Genomic DNA, 23246 nt, shown 5'->3' with positions numbered 1-23246 from the left:
TGAATAATAATGATAATAATGGTATTTGTTAAGCTGTGTCCAGCCTGATTAGCTTGTATCTACCCCAGCGCTTAGAAGAGTGCTCAACACATAGTAAGCGCTGAACCACTACCATCATTATTATCATCATTTCAATTATTTAAACGCTTTCTTTGTGCTAAGCGCCATACTAAGCAATCGGGTAGATGCAAGGTATTCAGGGTGGACACATTTTACCGCTACCAAGGTTGACATTCTAAGTATGAGGGAGAACGGGGATTGAATCCCCCTTACAGATGAGGAAACAGGGGCCCAGAGGAGTTAAGTAACTCTGCCGGGAAGACACCAGCCCCTCAAACGACAAATGTTCCTATCCCGATCAGTCCTAACTCATTCTGGACGACACCATATCCCCTTCCGCTCTCTCCCCGCGAGGCCTTATCTTCTCCCCCTCCCCGTGACTCCCGGCAAAGATAGAGACATCGGCTTCCTCTCCCCAAACCGACGAGCCGCGGCCAGACTTCCACCAACAAAGCCATTTGTGTGAGTCCCTAGGAAATTATCGGGTTGGGCAGAGATAGCAGAAGTAATCGCTGCCCCGGATGTGAAGAAAAACTGGTCGGGAGATTTTCTTCCTCTGAGGTCAGTATTCTTAAAAGATTTTTTTTCTTTAAAGTGTCTACATCATGGTTTACAGTTCTTAAGAATGTAGGAAACAGCTGTTCCCTGCCTGTTATTTTCTGCCTTTAAATCATCTAAATGCTTCCAATAATTCCTGTGTGCGTTCTCCCCGTGCTTCAGAACTCGTTTGAAAACTGAAGGCAAAAAAAGAAGAAAAAAAAAAAGCACGAAAATAGCAATCGTCCCTCGGCAAAGCCTCAGGGTGACTGACAGTAACCTGAAAGTGAATTAAGGATTTGCTTCAATGAAGGAGGCCAGTAAAGGAAGATCAAGGAAATATGCTTATTGAGGGTTTTCTCTGGGCAGAGCAGGGGAGAGAGAACTGTTACGGGAAAACCTACTCCCCGTGGACAAGAGCTACTGGAAAGTTCCTCTCCTGAGTCCTGTGGTTGGCCCCTTGCTGTCACCTTTCCCTGCCCCTCCCCCATCACCCAGAAAGGAGCCACTTCACCAGTTTAATCCACTGGGAAGTGGATTCGATGCTACAAGAGGGAAGAACAGATTGGTACGGAAGGAAAAAAATCTTCTGTGAGCCTCCACACACCCTTCTTCAATCAATCCACCAGTGGTATTGATTGAGCGCTTACTGTGTAGCGAGTACTGTGCCAGGAGTTTGAGAGAGGACAATACCACAGAATTAGCAGACGTGTCCATGGAGGATTGGTTGGCCGGACCCCCCAAAGACCCCTTGCCATTCCTCCCTTTGCTGCGAGGACATTTCAAAAGACAAGCCATTAGAGAAGCTTCATGGCCTAGTGGATAGAACACGGACCTGGGAGTGAGAAGGACCTCGGTTCTGATCCTGTCTCAGCTAATTGTCGGCTGTGTGACCGTGCGCAAAGACAGCACACGGGCCTGGGAGTCAGAAGGCCATGGGTTCTAATCCTGTCTCTGCTGCTTGCTTGCTGTGTGACCTTCGGCAGGTCACTTCACTTCTCTGGGCGTCAGTTACCTCATCTGTAAAACGGAGATTGAGGCTGTGAGCCCCCCATGGGACAGGGACTGTGTCCGACCTGATTTGTTTGTACCCAGCCCAGCGCTTAGTACAGTGCCGGGCACATAGTAAATGCTTAAAAAAAATACTGCTATTGTCATTATCATTATCATCAAATGCACACAGTAAGTGCTCAATAAATATAATTGAATGAATGAATGAATGGTCTCAGCCAGATTCAGAGAGAGGCCTGAGAAACTTTCTTTCTTCTACACATCCTAACTCAGAGACTTCTTTAGATTTTAAGCTCCTTGGGAGCAGGGGAAGTGTCTACCAAATCTATTGCATTATACTCTCACTAGCGCTTAATACAGGGTTCTGCATATAGAAAGTGCTCAATAAGTATGATTGATTGATTGATTGATTCTCTTCAAGTGATCGGTGTGTTTTCCACTGTCCATTTAGCAAGTCTGGCTTTTGTTCTTACACCCAAGCTTCTGGTTCCATCTTACCCGCATTCCCGGTTTTTCATCTGGCCCCCTTTTTTACAACCGGCTCTTCCGCCTCATACTCCATAACCATAGCCAGGGGAAGCAGCGTGGCTCAGTGGAAAGAGCCCGGGCTTCGGAGTCAGAGGTCATGGGTTCGACTCCCGGCTCTGCCACTTGTCAGCTGTGGGACTGTGGGCAAGTCACTTCACTTCTCTGGGCCTCATTTACCTCATCTGTAAAATGGGGATTAACTGTGAGCCTCACGTGGGACGACGTGATTACCCTGTATCTCCCCCAGCGCTTAGAACAGTGCTCTGCACATAGTAAGCGCTTAACAAATACCAGCATTAATTAATTAACCCTACTGGGGTCACGCAGGACCCAGCCTCTGCAGCCCGCCCACTTTCAACCTCATCCCTGCCATGTTGCCGAGGTCACGTGACTCCTGTAACAACTCCAGTGAAGTTAGTAGTCATGATCCCTGTCCTTAAGGAAATTCCAATCACGACATAATGATTAGAGAATAGGTCTGGGAGTCAGAAGGTAATGGGTTCTAATCCCAGCTTTGCCACGTGTCTGCTGTGTGGTCTTAGGAAAGTCACTTCACTTCTCTGGGCCTCCTTTACCTCATTTGTAAAATGGGGATGGAGATTCTGAACTCTACTAAGAGAAGCAGCGTGGCTCAGTGGAAAGAGCCCGGGCTTTGGAGTCAGGGGTCATGGGTTCGAATCCTGGCTCTGCCACTTGTCGGCTGTGTGCCTGTGGGCAAGTCACTTAACTTCTCTGTGCCTCAGTTACCTCATCTGTAAAATGGGGATTAAGACTGTGAGCCCCACGTGGGACAACCTGATTCCCCTGTATCTACCCCAGCGCTTAGAACAGTGCTCTGCACATAGTAAGCGCTTAACAAATATCAACATTATTATTATTAGGACTACATCCAACCCGATTTGGTTGTATCTACCCAGTGCTTAGTACAGTACGTGGCACATAGTAAGCACTTAACAAATACCATTATTATTATTTATTTATGTTGGCATTTAAGAGCTTACTATGTGCCAGGTACTGTTCTAAGCACTGGGGTAATAATAATAATGTTGGTTGTTGTTAAGCGCTTACTATGTGCAGAGCAGTCTTCTAAGCGCTGGGGGAGATACAGGGTAATCAGGTTGTCCCACGTGAGGCTCACAGTCTTAATCCCCATTTTACAGATGAGGGAACTGAGGCCCAGAGAAGTGAAGTGACTTGCCCACAGGCACACAGCTGACAAGTGGCGGAGCTGGGATTCAAACCCATGACCTCTGACTCCCAAGCCCGGGCTCTTTCCATTGAGCCACGCTGCTTCTCTGAGCCATGCTGCTTCTAGGCACAGAGAAGTTAAGTGACTTGCCCAAAGTCACCCAGCTGACAGGTGGCAGAGCCGGAATTAGAACCCGTGACCTCTGATTCCCGAGCCCGGGCTCTTACCACTAAGTCACGCTGCTTGACTTAACTTAGCATTATTAGAACAGTGCTCGGCACATAGTAAGCGCTTAACAAATACCAACATCATTATTATTAGTAGCAGTAGTAGCATTTTCAAATGTAGGCTCATCTTTTTGCTCTGTTCCTTAACTTTTAATAAGAAATTGTTATTACGGTCAGGAGGACTAATTCTCTGGAGAAGACACTAATGCTAGGAAAAGTCCAGGGAAAACGTGGAAGAGGCTCACCGGCAGCTAGATGGATAGAGACCGTAACAACGATAACAGAATAACCGTTAGAAAGGTCGCGGATCACCGCGGAGGACAGGACGTTCTGGAGAGAGAATATCCATGGAGTCACTGTGATTCGGAAACGACTCGATGGCACTTAAAAATAATAATAAAATGAAGCACAGAGGAGAAAAGGAAAGTCATATGTGGGTAAGTGGCATGGAACGCAGAGGACCCAGGCTGAACAAACGTTCATCAAATCAATCCATCAGTGGTATTTATTGATACTACTTATTTACTATTTATTATCAGATTGACGGCACTTAGCACAGAGGACAATACAACTGAGTTAGTGAACGCATTTCCTGTCCACAAGGAGGTTATAGTTTAGAGGGGGAAACAGACACTGAAACAAATTACAGATAGGGGAAAGGGCAGATTATAAGGATACGTATATAAATCCTTTCATTCAATAGTATTTATTGAGCGCTCACCATGTGCAGAGCACTGTACTAAGCGCTTGGGATGAACAAGTCGGCAACAGATAGAGACGGTCCCTGCCGTTTGACGGGCTTACGGTCTAGTCTAAATCCTGTGGGACCGGGGAGATGCGGGGAGGGAGGGAATGTAGCGTGAAGTACTTAAAGGGTTCAGATGCAGCAAGGGAATGTGTCTACGACCCTGTTCTATTGTACTCTCCCAAATGTCTAATACAAATAAGTGCTCTGCAAAGGGTACTATTTATTTATATTTATTATTTATTTGTATTAAAGTCTGTTTCCCCCTCTAGGCTGTAAGTGCATTGTGGGCAAGGGATGGGTCTGTTTGTTATTCTACTGCACCCTCCTAAGTGTTTTGTACAGAAGTGTTTAGTGAGAAGCAGCGTGGCTCAGTGGAAAGAGCACGGGCTTTGGAGTCGGAGGTCATGGGTTCGACTCCCGGCTCTGCCGCTTGTCAGCTGTGTGACTGTGGGCAAGTCACTTCACTTCTCTGGGCCTCAGTTCCCTCATCTGTAAAATGGGGATTAAGACTGTGAGCCCCACATGGGACAACCTGATTCCCCTGTGTCTACCCCAGCGCTTAGAACAGTGCTCTGCACATAGTAAGCGCTTAACAAATACCAGCGTTATTATTACAGTACTCTGCACATAGTAATCACTCAATAAATACGATCGCTTGCTTGATTGATTGATTGCCCAGAACAGGGACCTACAGCAGGTAATTTGTAGAACTACAAAACAAAAAAAGAACTACGCAACAGTTGTAATTATCCATTCATTTAAAACCATATATCCTTTTTGCGTTTTGCCTTATATCTCTTCTGTCACGAAGTATCAGGATGAAGGAATGAACACGATGTAGAAAAAAAAAGAGAAGGATGCAGGGAAACGAGCAGCGTTTTGAACGGTGGAACGCTCCTATCTCATTTTCATACAGCGATACGCTCGTGCTTCAAGGAAAGGTCAGTACAAGCCACATCCTGATCTTGGTTGAGAAAGCGTAAACTGTCCCTGAGAAAAAAGCAAAAGAATCAATGTCCAATTGTCTTCTCACCAACTGAATAAGACGAAGCACTCGGTGGCAGAGCTCTGAATGAAGAGGTCGGTATAGTAAGTGTGATTTATGGACATGTCTTCCTTCTTACATGGCCTTCTTAGGGAATTTAGAGCACTGCATGAATCTTTCATAAAGGTATAATACATCACAGGAGATACGAATGACCTTTATAGCAATTTGAGGTTTGTGTGTTTGCCAAAGAATAGCCTTCTACTAACGAGTCGGTGTTTCACATTTATAATCTCCTGCATTTATGTGGCACCTTCGGCAAATGTTTAGCAAGATGCTCTGACGGAAGAATAATGGCACCAGTAGCCTTTCAGTCGGAAGAGTCTCGAAAGGGGGGAGGGGAAAGCGGGAGCGCTCTCTGGGATGAGTAGTGAGCACATTTAATGGGTTCCACAGTAGTGGAAGGGGAAGGTGGGGGACGAAAGGCAATAATAATGTTGGTATTTGTTAAGCGCTTACTATGAGCCGAGCACCGTTCTAAGCGCTGGGGGAGATACAGGGTAATCAGGTTGCCCCACGTGAGTCTCACAGTTAATCCCCATTTTACAGATGAGGGAACTGAGGCACAGAGACGTGAAGTGACTTGCCCACAGTCACACAGCTGACAGGTGGCAGAGCCAGGAGTCGAACCCATGACCTCTGACTCCGAAGCCCAGGCTCTTTCCACTAAACCACGCTGCTTCCCAAAATCAGCCAAGAATCTTACCATTCATTCATTCATTCATTCAATAGTATTTATTGAGCACTTACTTTGTGTAGAGCACCGTACTAAGCGCTTGGAGTGTACAATTCGGCAACAGATAGAGACGATCCCTGCCCAATAACGGGCTCACAGTCCAAACAGGGGAGACAGACAGCAAAGCAAAACAGAATAAAACAAAGCAAGTAGTCTGGCCCATTACCAGCCTAATGGGACCAGACATTCCACATTAGGTTGACAGACGTGACTCTCCCGAGTCTGGTTCCACCAATCCCTGATGAAGATGACGATGGCCTTTGTTAAGCGCTTACTATGTGCAGGGCACTGTTCTAAGCGCCGGGGTAGATACAAGGTTATCGGGTTGTCCCACGTGGGGCTCAAAGTCTTAATCCCCATTTTCCAGATGAGGTCACTGAAGCACAGAGAAGTTAACTGACTTGCCCAAAATCCCACAGCTGACAAGTGGCGGAGGAGGATTAGAACCCACGACCTCTGACTCCCAAACCCGGGCTCTTTCCTCTAAGCCACACTGCCACCCTGTGGCTATTAGTTCCAAGCCACATTGACCAACACACCACTGTCTCTACTAAATAGAAATAATAATAATAATGATGATGGTATTTGTTAAGCGCTTACTATGCGCAAAGCCCTGTTCTAAGCGCCGGGGGATACAAAGTGATCAGGTCGTCCCAGGTGGGGCTCACAGTTTTAATCCCCATTTTACAGATGAGGTCACTGAGGCACAGAGAAGTGCCTGTCCTCTTTTTCCCTTCCCCTCTCAATGCCCCTTCTCTTTCTTCCCAGCACACCTTCTCTTTCTCCCACCATCTCTGCAATTTTGTCTGTCTCTGAAGGTGCTTCCCTACATACAGCCTGAAAAAACAAATTCTGTTCAAAGACATTATTTATTTAAACAAATTATTTATGTTTATATTCATTCCTGTCTCCCCCTCTAGACTGTAAGTTTGCTGTGGGTAAGGAATGTGTCTGTTTATTGTTATACTGTACTCTCCCGGGAATTAGTACAGTGCTCTCCACATACTAAAAGCTTAATACATTTGACTGCCTGACTGACAACTTCATCCCAATTCCCGGCCACTTGCTTCTTGTTACAAAGCAGACGCAAATTTTCCTTTTTTCCAAACTCAGGAAACTAGGTTGGAAATAAAAGAGCTTTTATTTTCTTCCTCGTCTCATAAAGGTAGCCCGAAGCCTCAAGATGTCGATTTTCAGAACAGAAGCGTTTCCAGAATAGGAGGAAACATTATTCTGAGTTACTGCTGTGACTACTTTCCGTGAGACTGATGCATTCGCAGGCTGATTCTAATTAGGTGTTTAGGTGAATGCTTAGGTGATGACCAAATAGATGCTCTGAACTCTATCATCTCTATTCAACTCTACTCATTCGCTCCCCGATCCCTTTGTCGCTCTTGCACCACTAACCCACAGCCCTGGATCACCTGCACTGTCCACCTCCTTCGCTCTCACGCTCGAGCCGCCGAACGCTGCTGGCGGAAATCTAGATGAGAGGCCAACCTTGTCCACTTTAACTGTGTCTTTTCTTGCCTTAACTCTGCCCGCTCCTCTGCATGGCAAAACTATTTCTCTTCACTTATTGACACCCAGGCCCATCACCCTCGTCAGTTGTTCCGGACATCTGACTCCCTCCTCAGTCCCCTGTCCCTCCCTCTCCCCCATCCCTCACCCCCAACTCTCTGGCCAACTCCTTCATTAAGAAAATTAACACCATCAGGCTCCCCCAAATCACCCCTCCCCCCCCTCCATCCACCCCTCTTCTCGGCCCCCTTTTCAACTTTCCCATCCTTCCCAGCAGTATCTTCAGAGGAGATCTCCTGCCTCCTCTCAAGTGCCATCTCCTTCACTTGCATATCGGACCTCATTCCCTTTCACCGTATAAAAACTCTCACCCTGTCCCTCCTCCCTTTCTTAACTTCCATCTTCAACCTCTCACTCTCCAATGGCTTCTTACCCTCTGCCTTCAAACATGTCCACGTCTCCTCCATCCTAAAAATCTCTCCAATGGCCCCATATCCCCTTCCAGTTATCACCCCATCTCCCTCCTACCCTTCCTTTCCAAACTCCTAGAGTGAGTCATCTGCACTCGCTGCCTCGAATTCCTCTCCTCCAACTCTGGCCTGGACCCTCCAATCTGAATTCTGTCCCTTACACTCCACTGAAACCACCTTCTCAAAGGTCAACAATGACCTCCTTTTTGCCAAATCCAATGGCTCCTACTTCATCCTAATCCTCCTCGACCTCTCAGTTGTCTTTGACCCTGTGGACCACCCCCTTCTCCTCAATATGTTATCCAATCTTGGTTTCTGTGACTCTTTCCTCTCCTGGTTCTCCTTCTACCTCTTTGGCGGTTGGTTCTCAGTCTCCTTCATGGGCTCCTCCTTCTTCTCCCATCCCCTAAATGTAGGGGTCCCTCAAGGTTCAGTTCTTGGGCTCCTTCTATTCTCCACTCACTCACTCCATTGGAGAACTTCATCGCTCCCATGGCTTCAACTATCATCTCTATGCAGATGACACCCAAATCTATATTTCCTCCCTTGTTCTCTCTCCTTCCCTCCAGGCTCATATCTCCTCCTGCCTACAGGACATCTCTACTTGGATGTTCTCCCGCCACCTAAAACTCAACATGTCTAAGACCGAGCTCCTTATCTTCCCCCCTAAACTCTGTCCTCTCCCTTAACTTTCCCATCATTGTGGATGGCACTACCATCCTTATCCCTATCACCGTGGATGGTACGACCATCCTTCCCATCTCTCGGGCCCGCAACCTCGGTGTCATCTTTGACTCGGCTCTCTCGTTCACGCCACACATCCGATCTGTTACCAAAACCTGCCGGTCTCACCTTTATAATATCGTCAAGATCTGCCCTTTCCTCTCCACCCAAATGGCTACCTTACCAATACGGGCTCTCGTTATATCCCGGCTAGACTACCGTGTCGGCCTTCTCTCTGACCTCCCTTCCTCCTCTCTCGCCCCGCTCCGGTCTATTCTTCACTCCGCCGCCCGGCTCATCTTCCCGCAGAAACGATCTGGGCCTGTCACTCCCCTTCTTTTAAAAACCTCCAGTGGTTGCCTATCGACCTCCGCACGAAACAAAAACTTCTCACTCTAGGCTTCAAGGCTCTCCATCACCTTTCTCCTTCCTACCTCTCCTCCTTTCTCTCTTTCTACTGACCACCCCGCACGCTCCACTCCTCTGCCGCCCACCTCCTCACCGTCCCCCCTTCTCGCCTATCCCGCCGTCGACCCCTGGGCCACGTCCTCCCACGGTCCCGGAACGCCCTCCCTCCTCGCCTCCGCCAAACTCATTCTCTTCCCCTCTTCAAAACCCTACTTATAGCTCAGCTCCTCCAAGAGGCCTTCCCACACTGAGCTCCCCTTTTCCCTCTGCTCCCTGTACCTAACCCTTCACCTCTCCACAGCTAAAACCTCTTCTCCCCCCTCTGTTTCTGCTCCTCCCCCTCTCCCATCCCCTCCCCTCAGCACTGTGCTCGTCCGCTCAACTGTATATATCTTCATCACCCTATTTATTTTGTTAATGAGATGTACATCACCCTGATTCTATTTATTTGCTGTTGTTTTAATGAGATGTTCTTCCCCTCGATTCTGTTTATTGCCATTGTTCTTATCTATCCGTCTCCCCCGATTAGACCGTAAGCCCGTCAAAGGCAGGGACTGTCTCTATCTGTTACCAATTTGTAAATTCCAAGCACTTAGTACAGTTCTCTGCACGTAGAAAGTGCTCAATATATACTATTGAATGAATGAATGAATGCATCCTTCCCGTCTCACAAGCCCGTATCCTTGGTGTCATCCTTGACTCCACTCTCTCTTTCACCCCACACATCAAGTCTGTCACCAAAACCTGCTGGTCTCATCTTCACAGAGGGGTAGAGCAGAGGGAGGGAGTCAGGGCGATGGGGAGGAGGAGAGTAGGAGCAGAGGAAAAGGGGGGCTTAGTCTGGGACGGCCTCCTGGAGGAAGTGAAGGGAGTATGTCAGGGTGACACAGAAGGGAGTGGGAGAAGGGGAAATGAGGGCTTTGTCATGGAAGGCTCCTTGGAGGAGGTGTGCTTTCAATAAGGCTTTGAAGCAGGGAAGAGCAATTCTCTTCATAGTTATATAGCACATGCTATAGCACATAATATAGCACATGTTATAGCCTATAGCACGTGAGTTAGAGAAGCAGCGTGGCTCAGTGGAAAGAGACCGGGCTTGGGAGTCAGAGGTCATGGGTTCGAATCCCGACTCTGCCATTTTTCAGCTGTGTGTCTGTGGGTCCGTCTCTTCACTTCTCTGTGCCTCAGTTACCTCGTCTGTAAAATGGGGATTAACTGTGAGCCTCACGTGGGACGACCTGATTACCCTGTATCTACCCCAGTGCTTAGAACAGTGCTCTGCACATAGTAAGCGCTTAACAAATACCAACATTATTATTATTATTATTAAACACATCCTTAATATAGTGATTAAGATGATGTATTTCTGTTCAATCAATCAATCAGTCATACTCATTGACCACTTACTGCGAGCAGAGCACCGTTCTCAGTGCTGGAGAGAGCACAGTATGACAGAGTTGATAGACCTGTTCCCTGCCCACAGTGAGTTTACAATCTAGAGGACTTTAAGCTCCCTTCTCTTCCGTTTGTTCTCTTCTTGTAGAAGTGGAGAGAGCCTGAGGTATAACTAATAATAATTATTACGGTATTTGTTAAGCACTTACTATGTGCCAAGCACTGTCTTAAGCTCTGGGGTAGATACGAGGTAGTCAGGTTGTCTCACGTGGGGCTCACACAGTCTTAATCCCCATTTTACAGATGAGGTAACCGAGGCCCAGAGAAGTGAAGTGATTTGCCCAAGGTCACACAGAAGACAAGTGGACAAGTGGTCTACTTCGACTGAGAACCCAATGCGGGACCTGATTATCTTGTATGAGGGCTTGGCACATAATATGTCCTTCACAAATACGACAATTATTATTACTATTATTAACTGAAAACTTTAGAACTGAAGTGAGGCGTTGGAACAGTGATTTCTTGATGCCTCTCAACTTGTGGTTGGAAAACATGACTGAACTCTGTGTGGAATTGCTCATTAGAATCGTAGTTACAGGCCCAGAAGTGGGAGGGTTGCGTCCCATGATAGAGACACACCGAGTCTCATGTTTCAAGTTAACCCACAGTGAAGTCTCTTTATGGTGCCTGGCACTATATAGAATGGAAGGTGATAATAAGAAAAGGGACTGAATCCATCTTCCCTCCAAAAGAACTAAGAGACTATTTCCCGAGCCCTTTTCTTCCCCCGCACCTGAAAAGGCTACCTCACCAAATGGAAACTGAATGAGATTTATGTATCCATTTAAATCCTACCTACTGGGATTTCAAAGTTCTGAAAAAAAAAGATATGTGATTTTCTAATAATAATTGTGGTATTTGTTAAGCACTTACTGTGTGTCTGTCTCCCCCGATTAGACCGTAAGCCCGTCAAAGGGCAGGGACTGTCTCTATCTGTTACCGATTTGTACATTCCAAGCGCTTAGTACAGTGCTCTGCACATAGTAAGTGCTCAACAAATACTATTGAGTGAATGAATGAACTGTACTAAGCGCTGGGTGGCTCAGTGGAAAGAGCACGGGCTTGACTACTGTGCGGGCTCGGGCAAGCCACTTCACTTCTCTGGGCTGCAGTTACCTCATCTGGAAAATGGGGATTAAGACTTTGAGCCCCAATTGTTCTACAGAGACGCTCTGGGCATGTCATCCCCCTCTTCAGAAATCTCCAGTGATTGCCTCTCAACCTTCTTATCAAGCAAAAACTCGTCACTCTTGGCTTCAAAGCTGTCCATCCCCTTGCCCCCTCCTACCTCACCCCCCTTCTCTCCTCCTACAGCCCAGTCCACACAGTCCCTCTGCAGCTAGCCTCCTCACTGTGCCTCAGTTTCTCTTGTCCCGCCGTCGACGCCTGGCCCACGTCCTATCTCTGGCCTGGAACGCCCTCCCTCCGCACAGCCACAAAACTAGCACACTCCCCCCCCCTTCGAGGCCCTACTGAAAGCTCACATCCTCCAGGAGGCCTTCCCAAACTGAGCTCCCCTTTTCCTCTACTCCTCCCCATCCCATTGCCCTGACTCCCTCTCTCTGCTCTATCCTCCTCCCCAGCCCCCAGCACTTGTGTACATGTGTACATATTTATTATTCTATTTATTTGATTAATGATGTGTATATATCTATAATTCTATTCATTTAAATTGATGCTATTGATGCCTGTCCACCTGATTTGCTTTGTTTTGTTGCCTGGCTCCCCCCTTCTAGACTGGGAGCCTGTTGTTGGGTAGGAATTGTCTCTGTCACTGAACTGTACTTTCCAAGTGCTTAGTACAGTACTCCGCACACAGTAAGCGCTCAATAAATAGGATCGAATGGATGAGTAAATGAATGACAATGTGATTACCTTGAATCTACCCCAGCGCTTAGAACAGTGCTCGGCAAATAGTACGCGCTCAACGAATACCATCATTTATTACAAAGGCATTGGGTTGGACACAGTCCTTGTGCCACATGGGGCTCACAGTCTTAATCCCCATTTTACAAATGAGGGAACTGAGCCACAGAGAAGTGAAGTGAGCAGTCCTTAGTGGCAGAGCCGGGGTTAGAACCGTGATCCTTCAGACTCTGCGATCAGCATTCTATCCACTAGACCATTTATTCATTCATTCATTCATTCGTATTCATTGAGCACCTACTATGTGCAGAGCACTGTACTAAGTGCTTGGAGTGTACAATTTGGCAACAGATAGAGACAATCCCTGTCCAATAACGGGTTCGTAGTCTAAACAGGGGAGACAGCAAAGCAAAACAGAGCAAAACAAAACAAGCAGTCTAGTGCAGACATTATCAAGATAAATAGAATCATAGAGATATGCACATCATTAACAAAATAAATAGGGTAATAAATAATATATATGAATATGCACAGTGCTGAGGGGAGGGGAAGGGGGAAAGCAGTGAAAATGGGGAAGGGGGAAGAGCAGAGGGCAGGAAAGGGGGGAATGGGGAGGGGAGAAGGAGCAGAGGGAAAGCGGGGGCGGTGGGGTAATAATAATAATGTTGCATTTGTTATGCACTTACTATGTGCCAAGCACTGTTCTAAATGCTGAAGGAGATAAAGGTAATCAGATTGTCCCACGTGGGGCTCACTGTCTTAATCCCCATTTTACAGAGGAGGTAACTGAGGCACAGAGAAATTAAGTGACTTGCCCCAAGTCACCCAGCTGAGAAGTGGCGGAGCCGGGATTAGACCACTCTGAGAGCCAGGGACCATGTCAAATTTCCAACTTTATATTCTTTCTCAGAGTTTAGTCCAGAGATCTGTACACAGTAAGTACTCAGGACTATTATGACTGCCTACTTCAGTAGTAGACAACAATGCCTAAAGAACGGTCAATAGACACGCTCCATTTGTAGGAAGAACTTGAAATTGAAAAAAAAAGACATTGAAGTGAGGTAACAGGTTGGTAACTTCAGCACTTATCTTGCTTAGGGGAATTAAATAAGACTGTTCCAATATTTCATGTTTGCAGCAGGACATTGTGTAACTCCAGCTCCTGAGTTCTTTTTACCGGGATAAAGAAGACTGGAAAATGGCTGGATTAGCGGGCACCGATGCACTCATAAATCACTGGAGAAGAAAGCAATTCTGAGAAATACTGAGCTGGTCAACATCCTCCAGAGGGGTGTTTTGGCTTGTTTTTCTATGCCAATATTGAAGAAATAAAATGGGGAAACTTGCAGTGAGCAAATATTTTCACCACCTAATAGGTCCAAGTTGACTGTAGACAATATTAGGTTGGATTTAGAATGCCCCTAGGGGTGGGAAATCGAAAGTTGTAAAGCACATTTCTGAAATTCCTCAGGGAGTTCTGCAATTTTTACAATTCCGTTTTATCTCCCCCATTCAGCCAAGGGATCACCCGAAATAGACTGCATACATTATTACATTTTTTTTTTTAATCACAGTTTGCTTCTTGGGTCTAGAAGTGATTAGGACAACCTCATTAGAGCTTCATTAGTAATTTCGTCCGTGACCATACAGCTGATCCCCAAGGTAACATCTGGTATACGGTCCTCTCCCTAAATCTTTCTCCAGCGTTTGTCTTGGGCATCGGAAGGGTTAATGGCTGAGGAACACTAGCAGATCTGGCTGGGTTTACCCAGCAGTGGTTGCCTGGTAACCATTCCAAAGGAACATTGAGTCTCAGGCTTCTTACCTGTTCAAAATCCCATTATCGAAGGGAAAAAAAAAAATTCACATGGAAAAGGGATAGCTCAAAGGCTTTTTGATCATCGGTAGGAAACGGTAGTAGGTGTGAAGTTTCCCTTACTCCCTCTCCAAAGTTCATTTAAAAGCAGCCAGTGTAATGAAATGTAGCATTTTATGTAGATTCGGGTATCTTACCGTGGAAGTCAGAGGATGTGAGTTCGAATTTCCGCTCCTCCACTTGTCTGCTGTGTGACCATGGGCAAACCATTTAAAAACTCTGTGCTTCAGTTCCCTCACCTGTAAAATGGGGATTAAGACTGTGAGCCCCAAGTGGGACAACCTGATTACCTTGTATCTACCCCAGCGCTTAGAACAGTGCTTGGCACACAGTAAGCGCTTAACAAATGCCGTGATTATTTCTTATTATTATTTACGGAAACATGATAGTGTGTTGGTCAGTTCTTGTGTAAATCACAAACCACCTGATAGTTTACCTAAGTGCTGTTCTTATTAACAGAAAACTATGGATGCCCCGCCATCACCACGAATTTAACGTCAATCTATCGATCAATAGATGGTATTTACGCTGCACTTACTGTGTGCAGAGCACTGTACCCTGTGCTTGGGAGAGTACAACAATAAACAGACACATTCCCTGCCCACAACGAGCTTACAGTCTAGAGGAGAGAGACATTAGTGTGAATAAATAATGTTTAAGATGTAATGCATAGATAACCCCAAATTCATGTATGTGCATTATTAATACATGCATAAATATACACAATTATTTTATGTCCAAAGCAAAGTGCCTCATCTTCCTATCAAAAACCTCTCCTCCTCTACATTTCACCATCACTATTGACAATACCACCCTCCTTTCTGTCTCATTCTTTCATTCATTCAATAGTATTTATGGAGCGCTTACTATGTGCAGAGCACTGGACTAAGCGCTTGGAATGGACAAATGGGTAACAGATAGAGACGGTCCCTGCCCTTTGATGGGCTTACGGTCTAAGCAGTGCTGCCTAGTGGAAAGAGCACGGGCCTGGGAGTCAGAGGACCTGGGTTCTAATCCCTGCTCTGCCACTTGTCTACTGTGTGACTTTGGGCGAGTCACTTAACTTCTGTGCACCTCAGTTACCTCATCTATAAAATGGGGACAAAGACTATGAGTTCTATGTGGGTGAGGTACTGTGTTTGACCCTATCATCTTGTATCTACCCTAGTGCTTAATATGGTGCCTGGTACATAGTAAGCACTTAACGAATATCATAATTCATAACCTTTACTCATCTACCTAGCCACTTTTCCTTCTCCCTATCTGTTAATCGCATTTGCTTCTGTCTTCCTTGCTATACTGTAAGCTCCTTGAGGACACTGGATTCTATCTACTACTCTAGTGTACTCTCCTTAAATATATGTTCAAGTTGAGTCGGTACAATGTGCTAACTTTTTTCAGCACAGAACGGTCACACGGCCATTTGCTGCCACATGCCAGACTATCCTTGCAGGGATTGAAGAAGCTATGCCTTTGTGTTCAGGAGCCCGGGCTCGGGAGTCAGAGGTCATGCGTTCGAATGCCGACTCAGCCACTTGTCAGCTGTGTGACCGTGGGCAAGTCACTTCACTTCTCTGGGCCTCATCTGTAAAATGGGGATGAAGACTGTGAGCCCCACGTGGGCCCACCTGGTCACCTTGTATCCCCTCCCAGTGCTTAGAACAGTAGTCTGCACATAGTAAGCGCTTAACAAATACCAACATTATTATTCAATCAGGGTGACCATATTTTCTGCTTATCCACTGTCACCCAAGCCTACTTCCTCAGCATCATTCTGGAGTAGCAATGCGGAGCGAATATAGTCATATTTGCCCACTGAGCAGACTGTGTCCACCATATCTGCCAGACATCCAATGGGAGGCAAATTTGGTACAAACGATCCCCCAGATGTTTTCCCCAGTGTCCATTGGAGAAAATATGAACGAAATCTAAGCAGCCACTTTTGAAGTCAAAAGAGAGTGGAAATAAACAAAAATTTATTAAAACTCAAGTTTTCTTTTTGTTGAGATAAATGAAAGGGAAAAAGAAGTGTTTTTCTTTTTCAGGCAGGGTGATACTTGGTCCCCAGAGGAAATCAGGAGTCATTTCCGGGGGTCCATTTGAGGCCCTGTAACCTGCCCTTAGGGACTGTTTGCTTTTTCTTTTTTCTTCCCCTCTCCTTTCTCTTTTCAGTTCTTCCTTCCTCCCTTCCCCCGACTGGTAGTAATAGAATTTGCCAAGCAGCCAATGGGTACAATACTTAGAGCCCGGGAGTCAGAAGGACCTGGATTCTTAATCCAACTCTGCCACTTGTCTGTTGGGTGACCTTCGGCAAGTCACTTCACTCTCCGGGCCTCAGTTACCTCAACTGCAAAATGGGGATTAACAGTGTGAGCTCCATTTAGGACAGGGACTGTGTCCAACCTGATTAACTGTATTTACCCCAGAGCTTAGGACAGTGCCTGGCACATAGTAAGCATTTAACAAGTATCATTATTAATATCATTATTATTATATTATTATTATCATTGCAAATCAAATGTAACATTCCCTGTCCAGAAGAAGATTACACTCCAATGGGGAGGCAGACATGAAAATATTACAAATACAGTATTATCCGAAGAAACATTTGAATATACGAATACGGTGTACAAAAGTGCTCAGGATGAGTACAAACAAATGAATAAAGTCTGGAGATTGCTATGGGGTAATTGAATAATTTCTCATGTGGAAACTAATCAAGGAAGGCTTGTTGGAGGAGGTGCTCTTTTAGGTGGGCATTAAATGTGTGGAAAGTGCTCTGTTTTGCCACGAGGGATGATTACCTGTAATTTATTTTAATGTCTGCCTCCCTCCTTAGTTTGTAAGTTCCTCGAGGGCAGGAATCACGACTACTTACTTATATACTCTCCCAAGCACTTAGTAAGCTCAGTAATAGTAATGATAATAATAATGATAATTATGGTATTAGTTAAGGAATTACTATGTGCCAAGCACTGTCCTAAGCACCGGGGTGGATACGGGTAATCAGGTTGTCCCAGGTGGGGCTCACCATCTTAATCCCCATTTTACAAGATGAGGTAACTGAGGCCCAGAGAAGTGAAGTGACTTGCCCAAGGTCACGCAGCAGACAGGTGGTGAAGCCAGGATTAAAACTCACATCCTCTGACTCTCATGCCCGTGCTCTTACTCCATAAAATTTTTGGTTGATTGATTGGTATTATTAACATAGATGAAAAATCTAAAAGAAAGAATAGGCTTAGGATGGAAGATGACTACTCTTCCTTTTTTAGTTTCCAGTTTTTCCTCTTCCTTTTCCTTCTCCCTCTACCTGTTAGAACCATTCAGGAAAGTTCCAGATTCCTATCATGATGTCTGGTGTTCAGTGAATATTTGTATCTAGGCTTTTTTTCAAAAAAAAAATTAGATGATGTAGTAATTAAGTATAACCCTGAGCTCTTTAAACTCCTCTCTGACACTTAAGAACGTGTCTTTGTGGAAAGAGCACGGCCTTGGGAGTCAGAGGTAACGGGTTCTAATCCTGCTCCGCCACTTGCCAGCTGTGTGACTTTGGGCAAGTCGCTTAACTTCTCCGGGCCTCAGTTACCTCATCTGTAAAATGGGGATTACGACTGTGAGCCCCACGTGGGACGACCTGATGACCCTGTCCCTCTCCCCCGATTAGACTGTAAACCCATCGAAGGGCAGGGACTGTCTCTATCTGTTACCCATTTGTCCATTCCAAGCGCTTAGTACAGTGTTCTGCACATAGTAAGCGCTCAATAAATACTATTGAATTACCTTGTGTATACCCCAGCGTTTAGAACAGTGCTTGGCACATAGTAAACACTTAACAAATATCATCATTATTATTATTACTATTACTCCAGCACTTAGAACAGTGCAGGACACATAGTAAGCACTTAACATGCCATCATTATCACTATTACTATAGTAGGAGAGTAGCGAGATGAGGTAGGATAGGGCAAGGTGAATGATGCGATGGCAGCCAAAATACACACTGACACAAAAACATTTGGAAACACACACACACACACACACACAAAGGGATCATCGACAATCAGACCTGCTTGAAGCGGAATTGAGCCAAAGCGGCGGAGAAGGTAAGAAACAAGTGGAACTGCTCTTGCGGTCATTTGCTCCTAGGCATTTAGCCAAAGCCGACGGATGCAGAAGCCATGACCTGCGGAGCACGGAGTCGAATCCCCGCAGCGGTAGCTGGGAGCTTCGGCCCGCATTTGGATCACAGGTCGCCTGGGTCACTTCTCGCTGAAATCTCCTCATTCGTCCAATTCCTGGCTGCTGCTGCTCTTGTTTGCCCGTGGCTCAGTGGAAAGAGCCTGGGCTTCGGGGTCAGAGGTCACGGGTTCCACTCCCGGCTCGGCCACTTGTCAGCTGTGTGACTGTGGGCGAGTCACTTCACTTCTCTGTTCCTCGGTTACCTCATCTGTAAAAGGGGATTAACTGTGAGCCTCACGTGGGACGACCCGATCACCCTGTATCTACCCCAGTGCTTAGAACAGTGCTCTGCACATAGTAAGCGCTTAACAAATACCAACATTATTATGCTTAGCTCACTCCTGAGGTCTTGCTATCACCACCTCGGCTGGCCTGGCCAAATGACAAACTCCACGCCGGTTCTTCCTTCTCAAAATCTTTTCCACAAGTGGCAAGACGAGGGCTCAATGGGTCACCTTCCCGCCGAGGGGGGAAAAAAGGATGGTTGCCTGGAGACTGGATAACCGTCGTCCAGATAGCCACAAGACTGGACCAGATGATATCTTCGGGTACCTCTCTTGGAGAAGCATCGTGACTCTAGAGGAAAGAAACCCTGCCGGGGAGTCAGAGAACCTGGGTTCTAATCCCGGCTCCACCACTTGTATGTTGTTTATTCATTCAATCGCTTTTATTGAGCACTTACAGTGTGCAGAGCACTGGACTAAGCACTTGGAAAGTACAATTTGGCAACAGATAGAGATAATCTCTACTCAATGACGGGATCACAGTCTAGAAGAGGGGAGACAGACAACAAAACAAAACAAGTAGTCAGGAATCAATACCATCATTTAAAAAATAGTATTACAGATACATGTCATTAATAAAATAAATAGAATAATAAACATGTACATATATACACAAGTGCTGAGGGGCAGGGAGGGGGGTAGAGCGGAGGGAGTGTGTTTTGTGACCTTGGGCAAAGTACTTCACTTCTCTAGGCTCAGTCACCTCATCTGTAAAATAGAGATGAAGACTGTGAGCCCCATTTGGGACAGAAACTGTGTCCAACCTGATTAACGTATATCTACCCCAGCACCTAGAACAGTTCTTGGCACATAATAAGCGCTTACCCAGTTCCATAATTAATATTATATTATTACTCTCTTTGCTCAGTTCCCTCATGTGCAAAATGGAAATCCAATCCCTGTTCTCCCTCCTACTCAGACTGTAAGCCCCATGTGGGACCTGATTATCTTGTATCTACCCCACTGCCTAGTATAGAATTGGCACACGCTTAACAAATACCACGTCTCTTTCATTCTACAACCTTGAAAAAATCCCGGGAAAGGGGAAGCACATTATATTTCTTTGTAGCTACAGTGTCACTAATTCCTGCCCAGGAAGTTCTCATCTAGATATTAACACTTGGCCTAGATTCTCTCCCATGCAATTTAATGAGGTCCCTGCTGAACACCGTTACATAAACATTGGTTCTGCAAAACACTTGGAACACTAGTGCCATTTTTTCACAATTGTCAACAGAATGGCATTTCTCAATGCTATCGTTCCTGTCTGTCCGTCTCCCCCGATTAGACCGTAAGCCCGTCAAAGGGCAGGGACTGTCTCTATCCGTTGCCGATTTGTCCATTCCAAGCGCTTAGTGCAGTGCTCTGCACATAGTAAGCTCTCAGTAAATACTATCGGATGGATGAATGAATGAATAATTAAATATCATTCAATCAATCAGTGGTATTTCTTGGGCACTTATTGTGTGCTGTACTATAGTAAAAAATTGGGAGAGTATAATGCAATAGAGTTGGAAGCCACAATCCCTGTCCAGAAGGAGTTTACAGTCTAGCGGAGAGTGGCGATAGATGTTACCATGACCCAAGGGGAAATTTGACACACTGCATGCCATCTGCAGTCCAGTAGCAGCAAGATGCCCACTACGCTGAGCTTGCGTCAGCCCAGGACAGACAACCTAGTCATCTCTGGAACTACCCAAGGAAATAATGATAATTAATTATGGTACTTTTTAAGTGCTTGTTATGTGCCAAGCGCTATTCTAAGCGCTGGGCTAGATACAAATTAGTTAGGTTGGACACAGTCCCTGTCCCACATGAGACTCACGCTCTCATCCCCATTTTACAGATGAGGTAACTGAAGCACAGAAAGGTGAAGGTTCATGCATATAAGCTTCAAAACAAAGCTCTCTTAAGGCAAGTGTTCCCACATACTATGAGGAGGGGATTTTTTTATGGAATTTGGTAAGAGCTCACTGTGTGCCAGGCACTGTTCTAAGCACTGAGGTAGACCCAATTTTCTTGAGAAGAGGTCCTCGCTTGTTCCCGTAAAGGTGCGTCAAAGGACAGGAGGAAGTTGCTCGTCTTGAAGGAGTCTTTGAAGGGTTGGGAACTAAGGGGAGGAATTTGGGAAGGATTTGGGAATTTGGATTTCTTTATCTATAAAAGGTCTAAGCCTTTGTTGAAAAGTGTGCCTCTACCAGATTATACCGGGATGGAGTAAACTCGCTGTGGGCAGGGAATGTGTCTGTTTACTGTTGTACTGTACTCTCCCAAGTGCTTAGTACAGTTCTCTGCACACGGTAAGCGCTCAATAAATACGACTGACTGACCGATCGACGTGCAGGGCCAAGGGGTAGCTTTAATGACTGGAAACCATGATCCGTTGTGTGGTCCCTTGGGGTAATGATTACTAATCAGGACAGTCTTGTTACCTGAGCTGGTCATTAGTAGAAAAAGATGTTAAAATACATGGAAATGGGACAATATAAGGATAACAGCATGGTCTAGTGGATAAAGCATGGGCCTGGGAGTCAGAAGGTCCTAGGTTCTAATTCTGGCTTCGCCACTTGTCTGCTGTGTGACTTTGGGCAAGTCACTTCTCTGGGCCTCAGTTACCTCATTTGTAAAATGGGGATTAAGATCGTGTGACCCATGTGGGACAAGGACCGTGTCCACCCCAATTAGCTTGTACAGTGCCTGGCACATAGTGAGTGCTTAAAAAATGCCACAATTATCATTATTATCATTATTTTTGAATGTCGTGGGACTGCGGGTGAGGTGACTGTCCAGTGGTACAGATCCACAAGCATAGATAATGCAGGAGGAAGGCCAAGAGAAGAAATGAGGGCTTAGTCAGGGAAGGCCTGTGATTTATTGCCATTGTTCTCGTCTGTCCGTCTCCCCCGATCAGACCGTAAGCCCGTCAAACGGCAGGGACCGTCTCTATCTGTTGCCGACTTGTTCATTCCAAGCGCTTAGTACAGTGCTCTGCACATGGTAAGTGCTCAATAAATACTATTGAATGAATAAATGAATGCAGGAACTATGTCCAACAGGATTTGCTTTATATTAATGCCTGCCTCCCCGCCTCTCCCTGACTCCCGCCTAGACTGTTAGCTTGTTGTGGGCAGGGAATGTGTCTGTTTATTGTGGTATTGTACTCTTCCAAGCGATTAGCATAGTGCTCTGCACAAAGTAAGCTTTCAAAAAAAATGATCGAATGAATGAATGCTTGTATCCACTCCAGAGCTTGGTAGAATGCCTGGCATACAGTACGTGCTTAACAGATACCACAGTTATTAGAGAAGCAGCGTGGCTCCGTGGAAAGAGCAGGGGCTTAGGAGTCAGAGGTGATGGGTTCTAATCCTGGCTCCGCCACCTGTCAGCTGTGTGACTTTGGGCAAGTCACTTAACTTCTTGGTGCCTCAGTGACCTCATCTGGAAAATGAGGATTAAGACTGTGAGCCTCCCATGGGACAACCTGATTATCCTGAATCTACCCCAGTGCTTAGAACAGTGCTCAGCACATAGTAAGCGCTTAACAAAGACCAACATTATTATTAATTATTATTATTATTCACTAGGAAGACTGCAATATAACAGATGCATTCCCTGTCCACAATGAATTTACAGTATAGAAGGATGAACTTACAGTTTAGAGATGAATATCTGAGCTTTCAACAACATTTAATACTTAATTTAATTGAAGGTAATAGTTAATAGTTTCTTAACAAGGTAAACTAAAGACTGTAAGCTCCTCCTGGAGACTGTGAGCTTCTTGAGAGGAAGGATCTTGACTACTTATTGGGTGGAAACAACCCACATTCTACCCACATATTCAATCTGTCACCAAATCCTACTGGTTCTATCTTCACAACATCACTAAACTACACCCTTTCCTCTTCCTCTAAATTGCTACCACATTAATCCAAGCACTCTCCTCAATCCACTCAGATTACTGAGAAGCAGTATGGCCTAGGGGCAAGAGCATGGGCTTGAGAATCAGAGGATGTGGGTACTAATCCCAGCTCCACCACTTGCCTGTTGTGTCACCTTGGGCAAGTCACTTCACTTCTCTGGGCTTCAGTTACCTCATCTCTAAAATGAGGATTGAGACTGTCAGCCCCACATGGGACAAAGGACGGTGTCCAACTCGATTTGCTTATAATCACCTAAATGCTTCGTTTAGTGGCTGGAACTTATAAGCACCTAACAAATACCATCATTATTATTATTATTATCATTTATTCGTATTAATGTCTGTTTCCCCCTTTAGGCAGTAAGTTCACTGTGGGCAGGGAACGTGTCTACCAACTCGGTTGTACT

General features: G+C 45.7%; 1 long non-coding RNA gene across 2 annotated transcripts; it reads left to right on the top strand.

The window, feature by feature from the left end:
- The first annotated feature begins 416 nt into the window (after positions 1-416).
- On the top strand, positions 417-23239 carry LOC114809094. Of its 2 annotated transcripts, none has more exons than XR_003756853.2 (3): positions 417-621; positions 5112-5241; positions 23197-23239. It is a non-coding gene; the product is annotated as an uncharacterized LOC114809094 (long non-coding RNA). The 2 variants fall into 2 exon arrangements; XR_003756852.2 differs by lacking the exon at positions 23197-23239 and adding an exon at positions 13660-13854 and having other exon boundaries at positions 418-621.
- Positions 23240-23246: the final 7 nt, after the last annotated feature.

The sequence above is a fragment of the Ornithorhynchus anatinus genome, chromosome 2 (assembly GCF_004115215.2).
Source record: "Ornithorhynchus anatinus isolate Pmale09 chromosome 2, mOrnAna1.pri.v4, whole genome shotgun sequence".
NCBI lineage: Eukaryota > Metazoa > Chordata > Mammalia > Monotremata > Ornithorhynchidae > Ornithorhynchus > Ornithorhynchus anatinus.
The sequence above is the reverse complement of the archived record's forward strand: the minus strand, read 5'-3'. Positions and strand labels throughout refer to the sequence as shown.